Raw genomic sequence first — 11,331 nt, 5'->3', positions numbered from 1 at the left:
GTGTAACTGTATGACTTTTACGATTATGGGCTCCGCACTTATTTTCACAATTATTTTGCCACACTGTGGGACGAATTCATTGTTAAATGGCGATTTAAATTTTTAGCCAGCTGCAAGACACCATAAATGACATTCATGCTGCCCAGAGGATGATGATGATGATGACTCAGAAAGCAGGGGGAAAAAAATCCAATGGACATCTATCTGAACATCTACAAGACTGGCATTTTTTTTTTTTAAAGCCATTCATGGTTCCCGGATGATGAATTCTTTTGTGATCCTATTAGTTCTCAACAGGCAAACTAGGCAATTGCCTAGGGCCCCGAGCTGGAAGGAGGCCCCCAGAGACGGCTGACATTGGTCCATGACAATATGATGGAACCCCTATTATACAGACACTGCAACAATGACAACACGTTGGAATCCCCCCTAATGGGGCCCCCTACTAGCTACTGCTTGCGAGTGGTTAAGTAGGGTGACCAGACGTCCCGCATTGTGCAGGACTGCACAGCATTTCTGTGTCTTTTTTATTTTTTTTCAAAGATTTTTTTTGAGGCATTTTTAAGCCTTTAATCGATAGGACGGACAAGCGTGAAAGGGGGAGAGAGAGAGAGAGGGAGTGACATGCAGCAAAGGGCCACAGGCTGGAGTCGAACCCGGGCCGCTGCGGCAACAGCCTTGTATATGGGGCGCCTGCTCTACCACTAAGCCACCGACGCCCCGAGCATTTCTGTCTCTTTTCACGCGTCACGCAAATTGAGACCATGTCCCGCATGATTGGTTGCCACCCGCGCTAGCATTGTTGGAGAACTGTAGTACTACGGTACCTCACGGTACCACTACTGTGGGATAAGTTCAAAGTCCAATCGCAAGAGGATGAGTGTCCATGCGCCGTCCAATAACGGCGCGCGCTGGCCATCTGGCACTCAATATGCTGCTTTCATGACTGCCCAGAAGTACCTGAACAGCCGAGCTGTGGCGGCACACAGGTATGAGACGTGTCAGAGGAGATACGAGCTGTTCACATTTCTCTCTTTGTGGCAGGTAACGCCCCCTTTGTTAATCACTTATTGATGCTGTTTTTGAAGTATGAATAAGTCAATAAGTAATTTATTCCATTGAAATATCATTGATGTATTATAGAAAAGTGATTTATCTTTTTATAAATGACAAAAGGCACATCTGCCTCATTTTTGCTGTGGTATCGTGATACTACTCAGAACCATGATACTTTCACTGGTATCGTACCGTGGGTCCCAATTTTGGTACCGTGACAAGTGTCTGATGACTAAACTTCGCGCTGGGGCGGGTGTCCCACATTGTCCCTCACAAACCTACTCCTTGTCCAACATTTGGTTTACTGTGACCTGGTCACCCTGGGGGCGGGGGTGGGGCCTCCAAGGTGCCTCTTGCCTGGGGCCCCCAGAGTGTCTTGAAACAGCCCTGGTAGCACCACCAGCAGGTTGACATTCATTGGGATGGATTGCTGTACTACAGACGCATTCATGTTCCCAGCAGAATGAATTGTAGTACCTTTGGTGATCCCTTGACTTTCATTCTAAAAAAACCCAACATAGCCATATATGATCTCACACCCAGCTGTTAGTGGTGTGGCTCTAGGGTTGGCAGTGTTGGGTGGTCCACCACTTTGGATTGCTATTAAATCTGGTGCAAATTCATAATTTCCATACGATGAATCCTTATAAGTTTGGTCTCCTTTAAGGTTTATTTATTGTTATTTCGAAAACACAGGGTTGCATAATAAAATGCAGTTGTAATCCCTTAATGCACGAGAAAAACAGGAAGCAAAACAGAAACAGTAGTGCATTTTTATGCCTCTATGCCATCGACAACCGTTGCTAGAGGCAGTACCTTGACCTCCGACCACCAAAATCTAATCAGTTCATCCTTGAGTTCTTGGACGTTTGTGCCAAAGTTGAGGAAATTACCATAAGGTGTTCCTGAAATATCGGGTTCACAGGAATGGGATGTACATATGTCAGTTAGTGAAAAATTTGTATAAAACTTTGATTTATGACCAAATATATGCAAAATTAACAACATTCCCATTGTCCTCACCTGTACATTTCTTTATTTAATTATTTTAAGCAAATGTTAGTGTGCTAATATCTTAAACTAAGATGGTGGGCATGGTAAAAATAAGCCCACCTGCTAAACATCAGCATAACAGATTTGTCATTGTGAGCATTTACACACTGCTCAACATTCCACTAATGTACTCCCAGTGTACCTGAGCAGCCCTGTGTTAGAACACAAGGCGCCAGTCCTGCACGTGTCCATTTTAGAAAACCCACACCTGCCCATACTCATGAAGCTCAGTACCAGAACCGATCTTTTACCCATCATTATGTCAAAGTCAAAGCCGCAACCCGTTAATAAAAGTCCTGCAACCAGACCTGCACCCATGATTAAACACACACAGGCTACAGTCACTCACATTAAGCTGGGTTCATCGTTCTTGAATTACAAATCCAGCGGAGGAAAAGTCGAAAGCGAAAACATTCCGCACAATCGGATCGGTCGATGTGCTTTTCAGTACAAAGCCCCAAATGACTGGAACAATCTGCCTGGATGTTTAAGATCTGCTAATTCACTTCATATTTTCAAAAGAACCCTTTTTAATTCTCTGAACACATCCTGCTGCTGTTTTTAACTGTGTATGTTGGGTATGCGTTCATAAGCCTTTGTATGTGCTAGCTTGCACTATTTGCTTAAATAATTTCAGATTTGGTTTATAGCATCCTGCCTGTTGCTGAGGGAGAGGTGCTCGACATTGATTAACCCTGTGAGAGCCATTGTTAGTGTTGTATTTGCTTGTCTGTTTTGTTTTCTGTTTGCTGTCGCCATTGTTAGTGTTGTATTTGCTTGTCTGTTTTGTTTTCTGTTTGCTGTCCAGTTTTTTGCTTTGTTTGTTTGTTTCTGTAATGTTGCATGTTGCCTGTATGTTTAGGAGACGAGATAGTTCATCTCAAGGGGCTTATCCTGCTTAATAAAGGTACATATATAATCACTGCCAGGTTAGGAGACATTTGAGCATGCTCCTTCCACCACCACAAAACCTTAAAAGGATCCTCCTTGGGTGTCTTGAGCCACCTCATCCTCGGGCTGTAAAGTTTCATGGCTGGAGTCCTCCATATTGGTGACGAACGTGACATTGTCACCAAAGGTTCAACTTGTGTCACTGACTTTCAAATTAAAAGGTATTGCGGCTTGATAATAGTGATTTAGATATTAAAATGTTACACGTATACTGCACAAAGCTATGATACACAGCTTTTTGTGGGTTACCTGTTGGGCACCTGACCCGGTGCAGGGCCACAAAATTAGTTTCATTTTTTTCCATTTAATTATAAGACAGCGAGAATCGCATTCTGTCTGCAGAATCCTCTGAAAATAAAGTGCACACTGCAGTGCAACCATTAGATTTATTAAACAGTGTAATGCACACACAGGAACCAGTGTGACGAAAAGATAAGGTGTCAGAAATCAGCTACAAAAAATTCCTCACTTTTCTTTCTCCTCTAACTGCTGGTGTTGACTACCTCACCTACGCCCTAAAACAGGCCTCCATGATGTGCTCTCATACTACGCACGCACGCTAAATAAACGCAACTGTAACTATCTATGTGAAAGGTAAAGGGAAACACCTACAGGTAGTATTTCAACAACATTCATGCACATAATTATTCGTGGTTGACAAAGGTGACTAATTCTAATCATCCACCTCACACTGATCTCAGATACATCTTATTATTAGAGTGAGTCACAGTCTTACAGCAGATCACACAGAGACAACAGCTCTACACCCGCTGGTGCTCACATTCAGGTGAGGTTTTTCTCACCTTCATTCTTAAGCAAAAAAAAACACCCATCTCTGTCTAAATAGAAATGCAGAAAAACAACTGAAATGCTGTCAAGAACACCCCAAACCAACGAGTGGCGATATAACTCAAAGAAGATGTTGGCCAATCAGAAGCCTGAAAAAGAGCTATTACTGAAAGGCTACCTGGAGCAGTGACCTGCGTGGCGCATTCTGATGCGTCTGTTCCTCAGTAAAGTGGAAAAGTAACTTTACAGTTATGGGTAAACATGTAAAGAGTCCTGGTAAACAGAACTCCTTCTGCACAGCCAGTCTCAAGGATCAGGTGCTGGAACATCTCAGATAAAAGCATCATACTTGCGTTTGGCCATGTCGTCAAGCTAGTTTGTTGTCTCTCTGTCAAGCAGCTGTCTGTTAAGCCCCATTTCCACTGACCAGTATAGTACAGTTCAGTTCGGTACTCTTTTTTCCTGCTTCCACTGTGAAAAGTTGTGGATGGTACCAATGGAACCGTTCTGTACCGTCCCCATTTTTGGTCCCCCCTCTGTTGGGGTACCTAGCACACAGATCTGGTACTAAAAGGTGGAGCTGTGAACACTGCAGTCTGATTGGTCAGTAGAGGACGGTCACTTTGCTCAGGGCTGAGTTGTGTCTGGTTTTGAGGCTCATGTAACCACTGTTCATACTGTGGAGAGTTTTATTAGTAAACTGTAACTGTAAAATGAAAGGATGTTTTGCTGCCTCTCACAGCAGCTGGAGTCTGAGAAAAAATAACTTAATTCACTGGGCCGACTGCCGGCAACTTTTAAAGTGGAACTTTAACTTGTCATGTTACTCAATGCATGAGTTGACGATGTGAATCCATCAACACACCTTAAATTTGTGTGACATCTTTCAGCCTCGTTCTGTGGACGATAAACGAGGTGCAGACTGACTGTCTTCAGTGGAAATGCAAGGATCTAGGTATCATGTCTGAAGGGTTACTTTTAGAAAACAGAACCTTGGAATAAAACCTCTGTGCCAGAAGTTCATTGCACCTCAAAATAAAGTGTTTATTTTTTACAAACTTGACATGTTCATGAGTCAGTTGTGGTCCATTCAGAATGGACCCGCGACCCACTTTGAGACTGTGACTCACCAGTTGGGAACCACTGCTTGGTACCATCACAGGGACATTCAGTAGCACCAGTGCACGAGTGCTACAAAAATGTTAGTACATGCACTGTTTTGTTGTTTAACGTGAAAGGTAGTTGGGTTCTTTGTTGGGGAAAAAAGAATAAAAAATTAACACGAATGTTTAGGCTGTAGGCTACTGACGAAGAACACCCGGACCACATCCATGAAGAGGACAGGGTAAGCAAGGTGGAGAGATCCCAGTCAGAGAGAGTGTCTGAGGGGGAAGGAGGAAGAAGGAGGCATCGGTGCCGAAAGGACGAACGAAAACTTAGTAAGAAGAAAAAGTACAAATACAATGCCCAGTGGCAGAGCACGTTTCTGTGGTTATTTAATGGTTTATTTAATAATTACACTTCACTGTAATTTTCACTGTGCAACTAAAAAATGTTGTGTGCTACTAAATTTTTCAGCATGGTAGCACAGTGCTACTTGGAGAAAAGGTATGCGTCAAGCCCTGCATCATCATCTTTTCTTATATTCACTGCAATGTTTCAGCATATACATGTTGATTTTGCTTCATGAGAGGTTTAACGATACCGTTTTTTACCGCCTCAGAGATTGTTATTCAGGAAAACTGTAATGGTACATAGGAAGTAATACATTTCACAATCTTTGTTTCTTGAGATTACACAGAGCCTTGAAGGGACTTGATGTCTGGACACAATTCTTAACATGGAGGCAAGTGAGCTGGCAGCTAGCAGCTAACAGTGCTAACTCTACAAACAGCGCTAAACAAGAACAGTGCTGACGGTGTTAACTAGGTAGGAACTGGAGAGCAGGTGCTAAACCTCCGCGATGATACCTTTACAATATTAGAGGGAACCGCCATAACAGCACAGTGGCTAGACCGGCTTATATCAACAATCCACAGAGTAGTTCAGATTACAACACACCCAGAGGTAGTGCGATCTCTTTGTCTGGACGCCATTACATCATTATATCTTTACAGAGCAAATAATGTTTGCTGCTCTATTAATGCTCTGAATGTCACATACAGAGCCTTTAACAGAAGAACAACCCATGTTATTATTTCATTCTTGTAAACTGGAGGTCATATAGGTTTTTCTGGGAGACCTTGAGGAGGCTAAATGGGTGCACAGTACTACGACATTTAAGCTGCTGCTCTATGTCATTACCGCTTAAAAAGACAGACTCTGAAAGGCTGTTTAACACTCACCCAGTCATCTAGTATTTCTTTGTCCTGGCTCAGGACAATACAGTGTTATCTAACAACAGCCTATGAGGAAGTAGCGAGGCGAGGGATTATCTGTTTTCTGCCGCACAGCGAGGACCAGCAGCAGCTCCCAGGCCCACGTCAAGCTGTTTATCCAGCTGCTGCTCTGCCACAAGAGGCAAAACCTGTTGCTGTATGGAAACAGGCTCTGTGCTGGATCTACTAAACCTGCACTGTGCTTATGGTAGGTATGATCTGTTTCTGACATGCGTCCTCATTATTACTGTAAACAGCTGCCCATAAACCACCTCATAAATTACCTCACCACGACTGGTTTGTTCATCGAGAACAGTCACGGCACTTTGGGAATAACAAAAGCTGTGAGTGGATCCACAAGGAGCAGACAAAATAGCAGAAATATCTTACAATACAATTAATGGTAAAGCTCATAATGCTTGATGCTGGAGACTGTTTCTGAAAGGGCTGTATATAACAGCTGCCTCTCTCGCACTTAGACTTGGGTCTGCAGCTGCTTGTACCAGAGAGCAGCTTGAAAGCAAAGAGCACTCACTTTGCAGCTCAGGGAGCTTTCACACCTGCAGTTCGGTTCATTCGGTCGCACCAGAGGGAGAAAATGACCCATTGTTGCATTTTAGTTTTGGTTCGGTTCCTGTTCACACTGACTTTTTGCAAACGAGACAAGAGGAGTAAACATGAAATTCTACAGACTGACAGGAAACTCGTTAATTGGACATTTTCGCGTGTCTTGCATCATCAGAGCCGACATGGGGAAATCAAATTCTGGAGTCTAGTTTGACATTGGAGTTAATGCAGCAGCACTTTGATGCTTCCAAGGTCCCGTTTATACGACAACGATTTCAACTGAAAACGGTAAACTTTAGTTGCGTTTTGGCCGATCGTTTGGGTGAAAACGCAACATTTTGAAAACGAGTTTTTTGGAAACGGCAGCGTCTCTGTTGTCATTTAAACTTGCAATATGCAGTTCCTCTGAAAACGGAGACTTTTCGCACATGCGCATTATTGTGTTTGGATGGAGACAAAAACCACTCTGTGTAGCTTCGTCTAGGAGCCTTTACTCAACTGACGACACCTAACACTTTACGACACTCTGTACATGGTGCAGTGAAAACTTAAAGGCACAGCAACACAATACTGAACGTCTTCAGACATAACACGCATTACGGTTCCAGTCACGAGGCATGCGCGAGAAAATCGACCGTCACAACAACAATGCCGAGCTCTGTTTGTGCTGCTCACCCTGTTGATTTGAAGTGAAGTGTAGATCTGTTACTGTAGCAACTCCACCTCGTCGTCCATCCAGACAAAGTTATCTGTGCGTGCTTTCACCATTGTGTCTTCTTTGTTTTGGTTTGTAATCACCGCGTTGTAGAGGAAGGCGCTTCAGCGCAGGCGCATGGCGTCATGCCGTGATGTTGCTTTGCAAATTTACACTGCCACCCATTGGCCTGGTGTGCATACTACAGCGTTTCCAGTAGATTTTGCGGCCCCGTGTGAACGGGGATCGTTTCAATAACGTCATCATATAAACGCAGAGGTTTTTTAAAATACAAAGGACAGACTTGTTGTCGTCTAAACAGGGTCTAAAGTGTTTATATTAATGTTGTCTGTCGTCACAAAGAGCTCACAGAGAAATAACTGATTGTAAGCATTATCCATCCATCCAGTTCCATCCATTCATCCATTTTCATCCACCTATCCGGGGCTGGGTCGTGGGGCAGCAGGCCAAGCAAAGCACCCCAGACGTCCCTCTCCCCAGCAACACTTTCCAGCTCATCCTGGGGGACCCCGAGGCGTTCCCAGGCCAGATGAGGTATGTAATCCCTCCAGTGTGTTCTGGGTCTGCCTCCTACCAGTGGGACGTGCCCAGGAGGCATCCTGATAAAATGCCTGAACCACCTCAACTGACCCCTTTCAACGCAAAGGTGCAGTGACTCATGTCCAAGCTCCGGATGTAAGCATTATTAGGCTGCTCAATCACATGTTATAATGACTAACATAGAGACAGGATGAAAAGAAGGTGTCTTGTATAGTAATGATTTGGGGCTTAACACTGTGGCATCACTGTCACACCCTTTTTAATGAACAAAGTACACGGAGTCGGATACAATGATGGCAGGTTTAACAGCTTTTTAGGATAAATTAGGACAAATAGGTTACGGGATAAACAGTACGTGGCCTTTATCAGGATCAATTATGAGATCGCGGACAGATTTCACGATCAGCAGTTGGATTTATTATTGGTTCAACTGTTGAAATAATGCTAAAACCACACATCTGCTATCATAAAATCCTGTGGCTGGTTTGTTTAATTTCACGAATCGCACCAGAGTCCGTTGGGAAGCGGACCGAGACACACCTTTTCGAGCGGTCTTGGTTCGGTTGACAGCTTCCACACCAGCCCAAACGAACCGTACTAACCACACAAACAGACCTGAGTTCATTTTAACTGAACCAAACAGGTTAGGTGTGAAAGCACCTAATCTTGGGACCAAAATGTCCCCAGTAATACACTGAAAAAAAAAAAGGTTTCTGATGATATAAAGAAACAAAGAAATGATGCAGCATGTCTTTACACCATTTTAAAGAAACCCAACATTTTCTTTTGCTGCTAGTGACAGTGCTGACAGTGTTCAACTGGTGCAACACGGTGTGACTTAACTGTGAGGAACTCAAAGGAAACACAGTGTATTTGTCACCAAGGTTATGAAGCACTGACTGTGATTGTTCAGGGTCATAAAAGTACTGGACAAATTACAATTTTTACCTTTAGAAAAGAGTCCAAGCAGCCAAATGTATTGAAGCTCATCGTGAGGGACTTTACTTTAATGATACATCTGATACTTTTTGAGACATTTCACTCCGAACTTCAAATGTCAATCTCATAATGTTTCGGAGGAAAAATCACCAGAGTCATTAGGACTCATCTTCAAGGCGGCATAGATATGTGTGGTAGAAAATTTTAAGGAAATCCATCTGATACTTGTTGAGATATTTCAGTCTGGACCAAAGTGATGGACCGCCAAAATATTTCCCTCCCTGGAGCCACACAGCCGGCGTGACTAAAAAAATTGAGCTGTCAAATGGAATTTGGAGCCATTAGCTTGAGGGGCCTTTCAGATGACACGAATATGCTACTGTGTGACGTCTTATTTCTGTGTGTTTAACCAACAGCACTGTCCTGGAAGATGCTCGAGGCTCGCAGATGGGACTTCTTGTTTTAAACCTTTTATTAGCTTAGTTTTTATTTACCACATGTTGCATATTCCCCCCAAAAAATCTGTCTGGTGATATTCTTTATACTTCTTACTGTCAACAAAGACCCAAACCAACAATGAATATATCTTAAGTAGTACTGTATGCCTGATATATCTTTCCTGTATCCCATAGCTCCACTTTTGTCCAAAAACTACAGTGAGTCACAGTGTGCACTGGGTGACATGTTCCTTCATTACCATGAACACACACACTAATTTATTCTTGACTCAGTTCCACACACACTGTCCTGTGGCCGAAAATACTCACTAGAGCATCAAAAGTGGATTAATCCACCGCTGAAAACACTCCCCAGTAGTTTTAGTTGAATGCATGGAATGCAAATATTTGTGTCGGCCCTGGTGTGAAAGGTTTGAATTAAGTTAAGGACTATTCTGCATTTTCATTTCATTCCTGGTGTGAAAAGGACTTCATTGTAAGTTTGAGCTCGGAGGTGGAAGATGGTGGTTTTTATTATCATTAAACCCTCTTGCAATTTGACATATTTTAAACCCACAGTCAGTGTATTACCTGCAAAAGATTACGGACACAACACTCCCAGTTTGGAGAAGCAGACAGAGATACCGGGGCACATAAGCTAAGCAAAGTACTGCTGTGGACACCAAGTTTGTTTGGTTGTGAATGTCACACAATAACACAAACTAACTAACCAATCAGAGGCAGCTGTAAGGACTAGCCACTCTCCTTTGTCTGATGAGGTAAAGTGCTGTTCTATCAAAGGAGTCTGGTTGCTGTGGACAGGGGCAGCAGTAAAATAGAATTTACCCCCCTCAAAAAGGTCCAACTAAAAAATCTATATCAGTTATGTGTATGCTATAGTTGTTAGATTACTGAACGGGTATACCAGGCACAGGCCCAGGGGCCCGAAGTGTCAGGGGCCACCCTGGCCTTCACCTGCAAAATGTCATTCAAAATTAACACATACCAACCACAATGAGACTCAAAATGACCACAAAAATATGTAAAGGAACTGCAAAGAGATGCAAAATAACTACAAAAGGGGGTAAATATGACACAAAGAGACACAAAACAACTACAAAATGGGGCATAATTAAGACAAAGACACACAAAATGACTGCAAAAAGGGGCAAAATAACATCAGGAGGCACAAAATGACAAAAAAGGCACACAATTATCTCAAAGAGTCACAAAACAACTACAAAAAGGGGCAAAAATAACACAGAGACACAAAATTACTACAAAGAGGGGCAAAAATAACACAAAGAGACACAAAACGACTACAAAACGGAGCAAAAATAACACAAAGAGACACAAAATGACTACAAAATGGGGCAAAAATAAGACAAAGACACACAAAATGACTGCAAAAAGGGGCAAAATAACATCAGGAGGCACAAAATGACCAAAAAAAGGCACACATTTACCTCAAAGACACACAAAACAACTACAAAGAGACACAAAATGACTATAAAATGGGGCAAAAATAACACAAAGAGATACAAAATAAATACAGAGAGACACAAGGCCGCAAAAAGATGCATAACAACCACAAAAAAAGAGGCAAAACCACCACAAAGTCTTTCTCTCTTGCTCTTATGTAAGAAAAGGGGGTGGGGCCCTCTGCATGTCTGTGCCCAGGGGCCCATTGTCTCACAATACACCCATGGAAAATAGCATTTCGACTCTAAAATATACATAAATCAACCAAAATTTGAATTTAAATATATAACACAACTACTGGGAAGATACAGAATGATACAAAAACCTCAAAAAAGAAACAAACAAGAACATAATAATAATAATGCAGCTGCTCTTTAACTAAGTAGCTTCAGTTGCCTAAACTTCACTGCAGTAGATGCTCATT

General features: G+C 42.6%; 1 protein-coding gene across 2 annotated transcripts in view; it reads right to left on the bottom strand.

Moving 5' to 3' along the window:
* The window catches only part of lrrc3b (leucine rich repeat containing 3B), a 33,077-nt gene that overhangs the window by 9,513 nt on the left and 12,233 nt on the right, over positions 1-11,331 (bottom strand). The window lies entirely within an intron of this gene.

This window comes from Epinephelus moara, chromosome 22 (assembly GCF_006386435.1).
Source record: "Epinephelus moara isolate mb chromosome 22, YSFRI_EMoa_1.0, whole genome shotgun sequence".
In the NCBI taxonomy this organism is placed as follows: Eukaryota; Metazoa; Chordata; class Actinopteri; order Perciformes; family Serranidae; genus Epinephelus; species Epinephelus moara.
Note: the sequence above shows the minus strand (reverse complement) of the source record. Positions and strands in the feature narration are given on the sequence as shown.